The sequence below is a fragment of the Myxine glutinosa genome, chromosome 2 (assembly GCF_964187855.1).
Source record: "Myxine glutinosa chromosome 2, kmMyxGlut1.1, whole genome shotgun sequence".
In the NCBI taxonomy this organism is placed as follows: Eukaryota; Metazoa; Chordata; class Myxini; order Myxiniformes; family Myxinidae; genus Myxine; species Myxine glutinosa.
The window spans coordinates 117519384-117533362 of record NC_136262.1 but is presented as its reverse complement, the minus strand read 5'-3'; the positions used below and the strand labels follow the sequence as shown (position 1 = coordinate 117533362).

The window sequence follows — 13979 nt, the reverse complement described above, 5'->3', positions numbered from 1 at the left end:
CAAAAGGCTTTCTTCATCGGTGGGCGTAGACTCGAACTGATTCCCTCACACCATTGGTTGCTTGCTCCCGCCCGGACACGCCTACTATTGAGCTCGGCGGACAGTGACGTCACCGCACGCGTTCTTCGGTTTTTTCCTACTTAATATAATCGTCAATTTTTTTACACGACTACCGCTGTTACAAACTAGCCCCGGTTAGATTTGTGGCGCTACCGTTAAAAACGAATAATTGTTTTATTTATAATATATATTTGGTGACGCATCTGTTCCTTTCCCGCCTTCTTCAGCTCTCTTGCGGCGGGAAATCTTTCGTGGGTTTCCTGGTAACCTCGGGTGTTTCCTGTCGGTTTGAAAAGCTGTTGCCACACAAATCGTTCCCGCCTCAGACATTTGTTCTGCTGGACAAACAAATAATATCCACGGCCGGGAAAATGGAGGATTGCGATGAACCAGCTCCTCATGGGATCTTCCTCCGTGCGCGGTTCTGTTCTGTCACCACACCTGCTAGAGCTCGTGACGAACAAGCTGAAGCCTATTGGTTTTGAGGTCAAAAGGTCAAGGTCATGTAAACGTCATTTTTTCAACCGATTCACAGCATATCTACATAGTACATACTCAACAAAACCAAGAAACAGGTGGACGGTGAACCCTTGTCGAGGTGAAGTCTTGGTCGACCTCTGAGTATGTCTATTAATTACGTACTGTTTGAACGTGAATTGGACCGTAAGTACATCTATTAATTACATATTATTGGATCTTGACTAGGTATTAATTATGGACTATTGGACCACAACATTTAGACATGTAGACCTTTAGAGCGCTTTACACTTTTACCCCCCTTTAGACCGTTTATACCCTTTGGACCTTTTAAGACCCTCTATAACCCTAAGACCCTTTCGTACCCCTAAAATCCTCAATACCCTCTATAACTCAAACACCTCCAAGACCATGAATACATTATAACCCGAAGACCCAGTGGACCCTATCGACCCCATTAGAACCTTTTGTAGACCCCATTAGAACCTTTTTTCCACAAAGACCCCATTGACCTTGTTAGACTTTTTGTCTGAGCGCCTTCTGCAATAACACTTGACTTGAGGGTCACCATACATATAAATCAAAAGACCCCCCAATGGTAAACCACATCAGAACGAAGCTGAGGGTGCAAAACAGAAATGATTAACTAAATTTCTCTTTATTTCTTTCTGGTTCTGCTCATCTTGGTGAATGCTTGAGGAAAACTGCCACGTGGCAAAGAGAAAAATCTCACGTGGCAAAGAGACCAGCACCATGTGGCAAAGAGACCAGCACCATGAGGCAAAGAGACCAGCACCATGTGGCAAAGAGACCAGCACCATGTGGCAAAGAGACTAGCACCATGTGGCAAAGAGACCAGCACCATGAGGCAAAGAGACCAGCACCATGTGGCAAAGAGACCAGCACCATGTGGCAAAGAGACCAGCACCATGTGGCAAAGAGACCAGCACCATGTGGCAAAGAGACCAGCACCATGTGGCAAAGAGACCAGCACCATGTGGCAAAGAGACCAGCACCATGTTGCAAAGAGACCAGCACCATGTGACAGACCACCAGCACCATGTGACAGAGACCAGCACCATGTGACAGAGACCAGCACCATGTGACAGAGACCAGCACCATGTGGCAAAAAGACAAGCACCATGTTGAAAAGGGACCATCACCATGTGGCACCAAGTTGAACAGCATTTGTACATTGAGTCACTGAATTGGGAAAAACAACAATTTTGAGGTCAAAAGGTCAAAGGTCAACTTAAGGTCAAACTTCTAAAATCATCAATTTTCATCTGAAAAATTGTCAATTTTCATCCGATTAACTTGACTATTAAACAGCAATCGCAGAATGCCTCACTGAATTGAGAAACCAACTATTTTTGAGGTCAAACAACTCAAGGTCGAACTTCTAAAATGATCAAATGTGCTCTTTATCAATATTTTCCAAAAATCAATTTCAATCCGTGCAAATCAATTAATCAACGTGCAAGGTCGGCGTGCGTGCGTGCAAGGTATAAGACTGCTTCAAAATCACTAAACGGATTTTTAAAAAACAATATTTAACGATTGGATGCAGTGATTGGGCCTCAGAGACCCACAAGGTTTTTTTTGTTGCAAAAACTATGCTCTACAATTTTTTTTGAGAATGAGCCTCATTTTCACCGACTTTCATGTTGTTACACAAAATACAGTGACATTAAAAAAAAAATTCATTCAGGCTCGTGGGAAAATCTTCATTCTTCACTTATAAACCGAAAATCCGACATGAATGCAGGCCTGGGACCTTCGAGGCCCCGCATAAATGTTGTTGTACTGCTATGTTATCTCATTATTTTCTTGATATGAGCCTCATTATTTGCTCCTATAACTTGGTTACAAATAATTCAGTGACAAAAATATGAAAATTAAAAAACTTTACACACACACATTTGTGGGGCCTCCCAAGCCCAATGGCTGCATAGGTGTAGGATTTTTGAGTTGTGGACATATCCATTCTAAATAAAAGGATTAGTGAATCATATTTTTTGAGTAAATACTCCTCCATGAGCCTCAACGTTTTAGTGAAAAAAAAGTTGAAAAACCAAGAACCAAAAAAATTTTTGGCAAAAGAAAAAGAAAAAGATGGATTACTTATATGGGATTCTTCCAACTAATAGGATCAATGATTCACATGTCTGAGCAAATACACATCCATGAGCATCGACTTGGATTGAAAAAGGATATTAAAGAAAAAAAATCTATAACAAAAAAAATAAATAAATAAAACTACACGAATACATCCGTTGGGCCTCCGAGGCCCAATGGCTGCGGTTAGGTAGGATTTTTGACACCTGCATCTAAGCCTAAGGGTTAAAAACATGATTTAATTGAGATTGAAGTACAAACCTCAACACTGTGCGGGGTATCGTGTTCTATGGACTCTCGAGTTAACTATTAGTAAGTGGAAAGCAATTATTGCTTTTTTAAATTTGATGTCTGTTTGGAATTTGGACGGTTGAGGGGAAAGTTTCCAACAACAAGAGATTTAACAAGTTTTCTTTTTCACGAAGTGACCTCTAATTTATTAATTTAGTGTTGTTTGTTCACCTGTCCAGTCGTCGTTTTCTCTTTTAATAATAATAATAATGCATTTATTTTATATAGCGCTTTTCAGGAAGCCCAAAGACGCTTTTCATTCATTAATCCATGATTCACAAGTCATATTAATTCACATTTCTTTTGCTTGTGGATTTTTTGCCCGCTTGGGCACCTTCAACTCAACCTTCAAATTCCAATCATGGCGAACAGCAAACAAGTTGAGCAAACAATTTCAATCGGGTTGGAAAATTCTCCAACTTCAGCAGATAACGCACATCGGTTTAATCACTGGTTAACTTTTAACGAAAAGAGTTTGTAAATGACTTTATGATGTAAAAAAAGATAGTGACGTCATTGTAGACTGTGTAGGGAGTACCTTGACACACGTGGATACGGAACATGGAAACGAAGTGGTCCGAACTGTAGTCGCTCTTATCTGAAACAGGTGCTCCTTAGAGCGCAGGCAGGTTGGTGGTCTTTCTGTCTTCTACCGACTCCTCTCCGGCCTTGCTCCCCCAGCTCTGTCTGTGCTCTGTCCCCCAAATATTCCAACAGGTCGCACAAGATCTGCCAGCAACCCTCTTATGGTTAAACTGTCAAAATCAAGACTCTCTGCTCACCTTCACTCTTTCATTCCTCTTTTCTCCCGCCTCTGGAACAAACTCCCCCACTCCCTTCAATCCCACTCCTCCCTCCAGGTCTTTAAAACATCTGTTCACCACCATCTCTTATCTCCCACCATCCAAAACCTTGAACTTTTCTACCCTCGTTAAAACAACCCAACCCCACCTCCTTCCATCTCCGACTTCATTCCAGAAATTTCTAAATCCCTAGTATTGTCCATTTGTTTTATAAAGTCCCCCCCTATCCCCAGCCCTCTTCCTTCCAAAGATCTCCCGATGTCCCTGTTCTCTACTGTTGTTGTGCTTCCCTCTCTCTTCCCCTCTTGTCTCCCGCTCCCTTTATTATGTGTTTTACGTGTCCGTTTATGTTTTTGTGTTTAATGTGTTAGCTCTTACACGAGCCTCGACTTTGTGCACAAAAAACACTCATTATACTGCTTGTAATTGCCATTTTCACCGTGTTACCATTGGCGTTCTCGAACCAATACGGTTCCAGCATACCCCCATCTGGCATTGAATGCACCGAAGCAAATGGACTTGGGGCCCTTGACAGACATCTCAGACACCTCCTCAGGAGTCTCTGCACCCTTGAGAGACATCTCAGACACCTCCTCAGGAGTCTCTGCACCCTTGAGAGACATTTCAGACACCACCTCAAGAGTCTCTGCACCCTTGAGAGACATCTCAGATACCACCTCAGGAGTCTCTGCACCCTTGAGAGACATCTCAGACACCACCTCAGCAGTCTCTGCACCCTTGAGAGATATCTCAGATACCACCTCAGGAGTCTCTGCACTCTTGAGAGACATCTCAGACACCACCTCAGCAGTCTCTGCACCCTTGAGAGACATCTCAGATACCACCTCAGGAGTCTCTGCACCCTTGAGAGACATCTCAGACACCACCTCAGGAGTCTCTGCACCCTTGAGAGACATCTCAGACACCACCTCAGGAGTCTCTGCACCCTTGAGAGACATCTCAGATACCACCTCAGGAGTCTCTGCACTCTTGAGAGACATCTCAGACACCACCTCAGCAGTCTCTGCACCCTTGAGAGACATTTCAGATACCACCTCAGGAGTCTCTGCACCCTTGAGAGACATCTCAGACACCTCCTCGGGAGTCTTTGCACCCTTGAGACACATCTCGGACACCTCCTCAGGAGTCTCTGCACCCTTGAGAGACATCTCAGACACCTCCTCGGGAGTCTTTGCACCCTTGAGACACATCTCGGACACCACCTCAGGAGTCTCTGCACCATCATGCATCTCTGCCATCAAATCAAATGGACTCCTCCGACGACCCAGGTACATTCACCGTGGCTCCGGTCGTAAGTTTGTTTATTTGCAATCAGGTCACTCCATCCCCGTCCTCTGGTCGGCTCAGCGCACTCTCACTCTTCGTCCCAGCGCACCTGGTCACAGCAACGCACACGATCGCACGTCCTGCCTACGAACCCTGGCTAAATCACCTGAATTCATCCCTGCTGTTCAAAACAACATCAAGCTCACCCTGTTCAACACCCGGTCCCTCAACAACAAATGCCTCATCCTGAACGAATACATCCTGGATAACAAACTGGACTTTCTCTGTCTCACCGAAACCTGGCAACAACCTCTGGACTACTACACGCTCAACCTCACCACACCCAATGGATATTCCTACGTCAATAAACCACGCTCGGAGGGCCGAGGTGGTGGAATTGCCGTTATCCACCGTCAAGACATCAAGACCAACCTCATCTCCATCTCATCTGCTCCATCATTTGAACACCTGGCTTTTAAACTCTCTGGTTGCACGCAGTCAGTCATGGCTGTCGTCTACCGCCCTCCCAAACCACACCCATCATTCCTGTCTGACTTCTCCTACTTTCTGACCCAGCTATGTTCCCTCTCCCCCTCAATCCTCCTCCTTGGTGATTTCAATATCCACATGGACTCCACTGACTCCACAATAACCACTGACTTCACTGATTTACTCACCTGCTTTAACCTCACTCAACATGTCGACTTTCCTACCCATATCCGTGGTCACATTTTGGACCTTGTCTGCTCCACTGGATTAAATTTGCACCATCTCTCTGGCTCCGACCTCACCCTCTCTGACCACTTAGCCATCACTCTGACCATCAACATCCCCGCCCCAACACCAAGGCATTATCGCACAATCAACTTCCGTAAGCTAAACGCTCTTTCACCTACCTCATTCTCATCCACCCTCTCTGAAAAAATGTCCACTTCTCCCTTCATTGACCTCCACACCCCTTCCGACCTCACTGACTACTACAACCACACTCTCTCCTCCTGCCTTGACCAGCTTGCGCCTGTAAAAACCAAAACAGTTTCTTTCACCCATTCTGCTCCCTGGTTTACCCCTGAACTCCGCCTGATGAAAACTCGTGCTCGCCAACTTGAAAGACTCCGCAATAAAACAGGTCTCACAGTTCACTCCCAAGCCTACAAGGACCACCTACAACACTACAAAGATGCCCTCTCCCACGCCCGCTCCGCCTACTACTCTCAAATTATCCACTCTGGCTCTGGAAACCCAAAAGCACTCTTCTCGACAATAAACAAACTCCTCCGCCCCCTGAACACCACCACCCAGTCATTCACAGTAGACAACTGCATCTCCTTCCTCTCTTTCTTCCAACGCAAAATTGACAACATCTACAACAGCTTGACCACCGCTGCACCCGCTCCCCCTCCAACCACCTGCCCCCCCTTGTCCTGCCATCCCCTGTCTCGGTTCTCCCCAATCTCCCCTACTGACCTCTCTGAACTCCTCATAGGAATGAAAACTGCCACCTGCACTCTTGACCCCATCCCCTCCAGCTTTGTCAAAGCCTCCCTCCCTGCTCTCTCTCCACTTATCATTGCAACAATAAACTCCTCCCTGTCTACAGGCATCGTCCCACCTTCCCTCAAAATTGCTGCTGTTACCCCCATTCTAAAAAAACCTGGTCTAAACCCTGACACCCTAAACAACTTCAGACCCATCTCCAACCTACCATTTCTGTCAAAAGTTTTGGAACGCGCTGTAGCCACTCACCTCAAACATCATCTCTCTGCCAATAACCTGTATGAAACATTCCAATCCGGATTCCGCTCCAACCACAGTACTGAAACTGCTCTCCTCAAAATCACCAACGACCTTCTCCTCTCCTCTGACGCTGGCAACCTCAACATTCTCGTCCTCCTCGACCTCAGCGCTGCCTTTGACACCATCGATCACACTATCCTCCTCACCCGACTTGAATCCACCTTTAACGTTACCGGCACTGCCCTCTCTTGGATTAAATCATACCTCTCTGACAGATGCCAGTTCATCTCCATCAATAACTGCAAATCCCCCACTGCTCCCCTCCCCCAAGGTGTCCCCCAAGGTTCAGTTCTTGGCCCCCTCCTCTTCATCCTTTACCTGTCCCCCCTCTGTCACTTAATCCGCCGTCATGGTCTCCAATTCCACTGCTTCGCCGATGACATCCAGCTTTTCATCTCCACCAAATCCGTCTCCACCGACACCCACTCTATCCTGACAAACTGCATCACTGAAATAAAATCCTGGCTTCAAATCAACTTCCTCAAGCTTAACTGTGATAAATCTGAAATAATCATCATTGGCCCAAAAACGCTCACAAAATCCACCCATAACTTTGCCCTCAACATCGACGGTATCCCAGTATCCACCTCCCCTCACATCCGGAATCTTGGCGTTATCTTTGACCAAACCCTTTCCTTCGACAAATACACTAAACAGATCACAAAGTCAGCCTTCTTTCACCTGAAAAACATTGCCCGTCTCCGCTCATCCCTCTCCTCCACGGCTGCAGAAACCCTCATCCACGCCTTCATCACCTCCCGTCTGGACTACTGCAATAGCCTCTATCTATGGTTCACCCTCAAAAATCACCAATAAACTCCAATACATTCAGAACTCCGCTGCCCGTCTACTCACCCATTCCCGGACCCGTGACCACATCACCCCCGTCCTTTACAAGCTTCACTGGCTCCCCATCCCCCAGAGAATCCAGTACAAAATCCTCCTCTTGACATACAAAGCCCTCCATAACCTGGCCCCATCCTACCTGGCTGACCACCTCTCCAGACACACTCCCACCCGCAACCTCCGCTCTGCTGGTACCAACCTCCTGACCCCCTCCATCCGGACCAAATTCAGATCCTGGGGGGACAGGGCCTTCTCCATCGCTGCTCCCACCCTCTGGAATTCACTACCTCACACCATCAGAGACTCCTCCTCACTCACCACATTCAAAACATCACTAAAGACCCACCTGTTCAACACTGCATTCAACATTCAACCCACAGCATTTAACCCCTGACTATCTCTTCTCCTTCTCCCTCCTTTTGCTTTAAATATTTCCCTATTGATTCTTGTCTTTTTGCAATTGTGTGTTTTCATGTATTGTTATGCATTATGTTTGCCACTCTGTCAAAGCGCCTTTGGGCTTCTGGAAAAGCGCTATACAAAATAAATGAATTATTATTATTATTATTGAGAGACATCTCGGACACCTCCTCAGGAGTCTCTGCATGCCAGAAGATGCTGTTGTGATGGTTGATAGCCCCATTCAAATGGAAGTGTGCTTCTGAAGGAGCTGTGGCTCCCACGTCGATCGAAAGAATGGACGCGACAAAAAGCTTGAATTCATCTGAGCTGCTTTATTCGAATCAAACACTCAGGCACTCTGGGAAAAACGTTTTACGGTCAGCAATATATATCTATTCCGCCAGGGGGTTTGCCCAGGCCTGGCGCCAGGGGGCGTGGCCCCGCGTCCCGGCTGCGGCCTGGCAAGTTGAGGGCGAGCCTGCCCGGGCGTCCCGACCGAGGCCTGGCAAGTCGAGCGCGGGCCTGCCCGGGCGTCCTGGACGAGCCCGGCCTGGTGATCGCTCCGCGTCCTTGATAGGTGCAAGGCGATTGTGTAACCCCAGCGGCAGCCGCTACACACGTCCCCCCAGAATCGACTTGCACCGGCAGGGTCAACTTGAGGGGGGTCCTGATGACCCGGCCGAAGCGACCCCTGGCGGGTCGTGGGAGGGGGTCCGGTGAGGTGGTGGGCGGTCGAGTGGGGGGCACCGTGGACGGGGGGCGGCCTCGCCGCGGCGGGAGGGCCACCCGTGGTGGGTGGTCGACGTCCACGTGCGCCGGCTTGAGGCGGTCCACTGCAATCCGGTCTGACCTGCCGCCGATGTCGATGACGAACGACTTGTCGTCCCGTCGCAGCACCCGGAAGGGCCCGTCGTACGGCGGCTGGAGTGGCCGCCGATGTGCGTCGTGACGCACAAAAACATACTCCGCGGTGCGGAGTGCTGGGGGGACGTAGGACTGGGGGTCACCGTGGTGGGATGTCGGCACGGGGGCAAACCGTCGGGCGGCCTCCTGGAGGTCCGAGCGCTGGCGAGCTGCGGACCAGGGGCTGGTAGCGTCGGGCACGAATTCGCCCGGGACGCGTAGCACCTGGCCATAGACCAGCTCGGCGGTGGATGCCTGGAGGTCCTCCTTGGGGGCCGTGCGAAGGCCCAAAAGGACCCACGGCAGCCGGTCGGCCCAACCGCCGTCTTGAAGGCCGGCCATGAGCGCGGCCTTCATGGAGCGGTGGAATCGCTCGCACAACCCATTTGCTTGGGGGTGGTAGGCCGTAGTACGGTGGAGCTTGACCCCCAGGTTGCGGGCGACCGCGCCCCACAGCTCGGAGGTGAACTGTGGTCCGCGGTCTGACGAGATGTCCGCCGGTGCGCCGAAGCGGGCGACCCAGGTGGCGATGAAGGCCTGCGCCACGTCGGCGGTGGTGGTGGAGACGAGGGGAACGGCCTCCGGCCACCTGGTGGTCCTGTCCACCATGGTGAGCAGGTGTGTGAACCCTCGTGATGGGGGAAGGGGGCCCACCAGATCCACGTTGACGTGGTCGAAACGTCGTTCGGGCACGGTGAAAGGTGCCAGCGGGGCCTGGGTGTGTCGGTGGACCTTGGCCCGTTGGCAGGCGGTGCAGGCGCTGGTCCAATCGCGGACGTCCCGACGAAGGCCGTGCCAGACGAAACGCGCCGACACCAGCTTCTGGGAAGCTTTCCGGCCCGGGTGGGAAAGGCCGTGGAGGGAGGCGAAGATGCGGCGTTGCCAGGTGACGGGCACGATGGGGCGAGGCCGGCCTTGGGAGACGTCGCAGAGCAGGACAGTGTCCGCGCAGGGGATGTCGGCCAGGCGGAGGCCCGTGTCCGCCGCCCGGAGGGCTTGCACCGTGGTGTCGGCGGTTTGGTCCGCCGCCATAAGCGCAAAATCCACGCCCAGGTGGACCGCGTTCGCGCTGGCCCGGGAAAGACAGTCGGCCACGGCGTTGTTTTTGCCGGCGACGTGCCGGATGTCCGTGGTAAACTCCGACACGGCGGAGAGGTGGCGCTGTTGGCGGGCCGACCATGGCTCCGTGACCTTGGCCATTGCGTAAACCAACGGCTTGTGGTCGACGAACGCCGTGAAAGGTCGGCCCTCCAGGAGGTGGCGGAAATGGCGGACGGCCAGGTGTAGACCGAGGAGCTCCCGGTCAAACGTGCTGTATTTGAGCTCGTTCGGCCGGAGCTGCCGGCTGAAAAAAGCGAGTGGCTGCCAAACCCCGTTCACCCATTGCTCATGTACGGCGCCCACCGCGTAGTCAGAGGCATCCGTGGTGAGGGCGATGGGAGCGTTGAGCACCGGGTGAGCGAGCAGTGTTGCGTCGGCGAGGGCCCGCTTTGAGCTTTGGAAGGCCGCATCCATTGCTGCGGACCAGGCGATGTCGTGCTTGGCCGGCTTGCCCCGGAGGGCTTCGTAGAGGGGCCGCATGAGTTGAGCAGCGCGGGGCACGAAGCGGTGATAAAAATTCACCATTCCCAGGAATTCCTGCAGGGCCTTTATGGTGCGGGGACGCGGGAAAGTGGTGATGGCCTCGACCTTGGTTGGCAGCGGCACAGCCCCGTTCTTGGTGATGTGGTGGCCCAAAAAATCAACGGCCGTCGTGCCGAAGTGGCATTTGGCCGGGTTGACGATGAGGCCGTGCTCGCTGAGGCGCCCGAACAGTGTTCGGAGGTGGAGGAGGTGCTCGGCCCGGGACGTGCTGGCGACGAGGATGTCGTCCAGGTAAACGAAAAGGAACGGCAGGTCACGCAGCACGCCGTCCATCAAGCGCTGGAACGCCTGAGCCGCGTTCTTGAGACCAAACGGCATCCGCAAGAACTCGAATAAGCCGAACGGCGTGATGACTGCCGTTTTAGGGACGTCGGCCGCCCTGACAGGTACCTGGTGATATCCCCGTATGAGATCAATTTTCGAAAAAATGACCCGTCCCGCCAGACGGGCGGAGAAGTCTTGGATATGCGGGATCGGGTACCTGTCGGGTGTTGTAGCGTCATTAAGACGGCGGTAGTCGCCACACGGGCGCCATCCACCCCCCGGCTTTGGCACGATGTGCAGTGGCGAGGCCCACGCGCTATCGGAGCGCCGCACGATGCCGAGGTGCTCCAACGCGTCGAATTCGGCCTTCGCAACGGCAAGCTTGGCTGGGTCGAGGCGGCGGGCCCTGGCGTAGACCGGCGGGCCCGTGGTTGGTATGTGGTGCTCGATCCCATGCCGTACTGCGACGGCCGAAAACGTCGGCCGCGTGAGGGCCGGGAACTCCGCGAGCAGGCGAGCAAACTCGTTCGCCGCCGGGACGGTGCATGCCAGCTCGGTCGGCGCGGAGCTGCTTAATGTGCATACCAGGGAGCTGAAGGTTTCAGCGTTGATTAAACGACGCCGTTGGACGTCCACCAGCAGTCCGTGTGCGCAGAGGAAGTCGGCGCCTAGCAGAGCCATGGGCACGTTGGCGGTTACAAACGTCCAAGCAAAGCGTTGGCCGCCGAAGCAGAGGGTGACGTTGCGCGGGCCGAAGGTGCGGATAGTCGATCCGTTGGCCGCAACCAAGGAGGGGCCGCAAACCGCGGATTGCCTGTCCTGGTCAGAGGCGGGCATGACGCTCAGTTGGGCGCCGGTGTCGCACAGGAAGCGCCGTCCGGACGCTTTGTCCGTGATGAACAGTAAGTTGCCCGTGTGACTGTGGCCGGCGCTCATGGCAGGTAATGAACGCCGGCCTGGCCGTTTCCCGACCCGCCGAAGGTGCACGGGGGTCGGCATGTCCGGGCCTTCTGTCCGAACCTGGCATGATAGGAACACCACGCTTGGTCGGGTGGAGGCTTCGGACGTCGTGCTGGACGTGGTCGGCTCGGTATAGCGGCCGCCAATTGCGTCGGCAGTTCGGCCGTCGAACGCGCCGGGTGCTCGGGCGCCATGGATGGTGCATCAGGCGGCGGCGGGTCCCATGTCGCCGCTGCGATGCGCTGTCCCGCGGCGGAGATTTTGTCGGCTTCTCTGGCAAGGGCCCGGGGATCTGTGATCGTCGTGCTTGCCAGGGCGAGGCGTACCGGGTTAGGCAGCTGACGGAGGAACAGCTCCCGGAACAGGAATGCCGGAGAGTGCTCGCCGAGCAGCGAAAGCATGTAGTCCATTCGCTCGGAAGGGCGCGTGTCGCCGAGCTCGGGCAAATCGAGCAGGCGCCGTGCGCGTTCCGCCGCTGGGAGGGCGAAAGCATCGAGTAGAAGCTTCTTAATCGCGCCGTATTTGTCAGCAGCCGGCGGGTGCTCGAGGAGGCTCAAGGCGCGGGCCGCGGTGGCGGAACCAAGCGCCGCCACAACATGGTGGAAGCGGGTGTCGTCCGCGGTGATGCCTCGCAGGGCGAACTGAGAGTCCGCCTGAGCGAACCAAACAGCCGCGTGAGCCTCCCAGAAGGTAGGCAGTTTAAGCGTCACTGCCGTGTCCATGTCGGTAGGTCACCAATGAAGGAGCTGTGGCTCCCACGTCGATCGAAAGAATGGACGCGACAAAAAGCTTGAATTCATCTGAGCTGCTTTATTCGAATCAAACACTCAGGCACTCTGGGAAAAACGTTTTACGGTCAGCAATATATATCTATTCCGCCAGGGGGTTTGCCCAGGCCTGGCGCCAGGGGGCGTGGCCCCGCGTCCCGGCTGCGGCCTGGCAAGTTGAGGGCGAGCCTGCCCGGGCGTCCCGACCGAGGCCTGGCAAGTCGAGCGCGGGCCTGCCCGGGCGTCCTGGACGAGCCCGGCCTGGTGATCGCTCCGCGTCCTTGATAGGTGCAAGGCGATTGTGTAACCCCAGCGGCAGCCGCTACACTTCATCACTGAACCACAAGGAGTTGATCCAAGTTGAGTTCAGAAGTAGAATGCGCCAAACAGATGAGGCGGAGATCGCGATTTCTCGGGAATGCTGACGTTGTGGGATTTCTTAGGACTTTCGATAGCAGAATCTCTCACAAGATCAATGTTCCCTTGGTAACACTTCGACGGCAGCGACTGTTGCCTTGTTTTGATTCTTTATGCTTCCATGTGCTTGGAAGTGCTTCACAAACCGCTGGATGCTCCCATTGGAAGATACATTACAGGTGTGAACATTGTAATACTGACAGTATCGTCGGCGCACCTGCCGCACCTGCATGTTGGATTTTGTCTCAAACCACAAAGTCACAATTTTCACTTTTTCTTCCACTGTGAACACCATAGTTGACGTAGGATCCTCCTGACTACTTCTTAGAAATGGCATACCACCACCACCACCACCACCACCATAACATGCAAGAGGGTCCTACTGACTACTTCTTAGAAATGGCATACCACCACCACCACCACCACCACCACCATAACATGCAAAAGGGTCCTACTGACTACTTCTTAGAAATGGCACACCACCACCACCACCACCACCACCACTACCATAACATGCAAGAGGGTCCTACTGACTACTTCTTAGAAATGGCACACCACCACCACCACCACCACCACCACCATCACCACCATAACATGCAAGAGGGTCCTACTGACTACTTCTTAGAAATGGCACACCACTACCACCACCACCACCACCACCATAACATGCAAGAGGATCCTACTGACTACTTCTTAGAAATGGCACACCACCACCACCACCACCATAACATGCAAGAGGGTCCTACTGACTACTTCTTAGAAATGGCACACCACCACCACCACCACCAACACCACTATAACATGTAAGAGGGTCCTACTGACTACTTCGTAGAAATGGCATACCACCACCACCACCACCACCACCATAACATGCAAGAGGGTCCTACTGACTACTTCTTAGAAATGGCATACCAACACCACCACCACCACCATAATCTGCAAG

At 52.6% G+C, this 13979-nt stretch overlaps 1 protein-coding gene across 2 annotated transcripts in view; it reads left to right on the top strand.

Moving 5' to 3' along the window:
• The window catches only part of PPIH (peptidylprolyl isomerase H), a 43617-nt gene that overhangs the window by 14717 nt on the left and 14921 nt on the right, over positions 1-13979 (top strand). Inside the window, exon 1 of one of the 2 annotated variants that reach the window (XM_078771506.1) lies at positions 341-658. The exons of the other annotated variant lie outside the window; for it this stretch is intronic. The gene's annotated coding sequence lies outside the window, so the exon portion shown is untranslated. Of the gene's footprint in view, positions 1-340; positions 659-13979 lie in introns of those variants that run through there. 2 annotated transcript variants of the gene reach the window in all.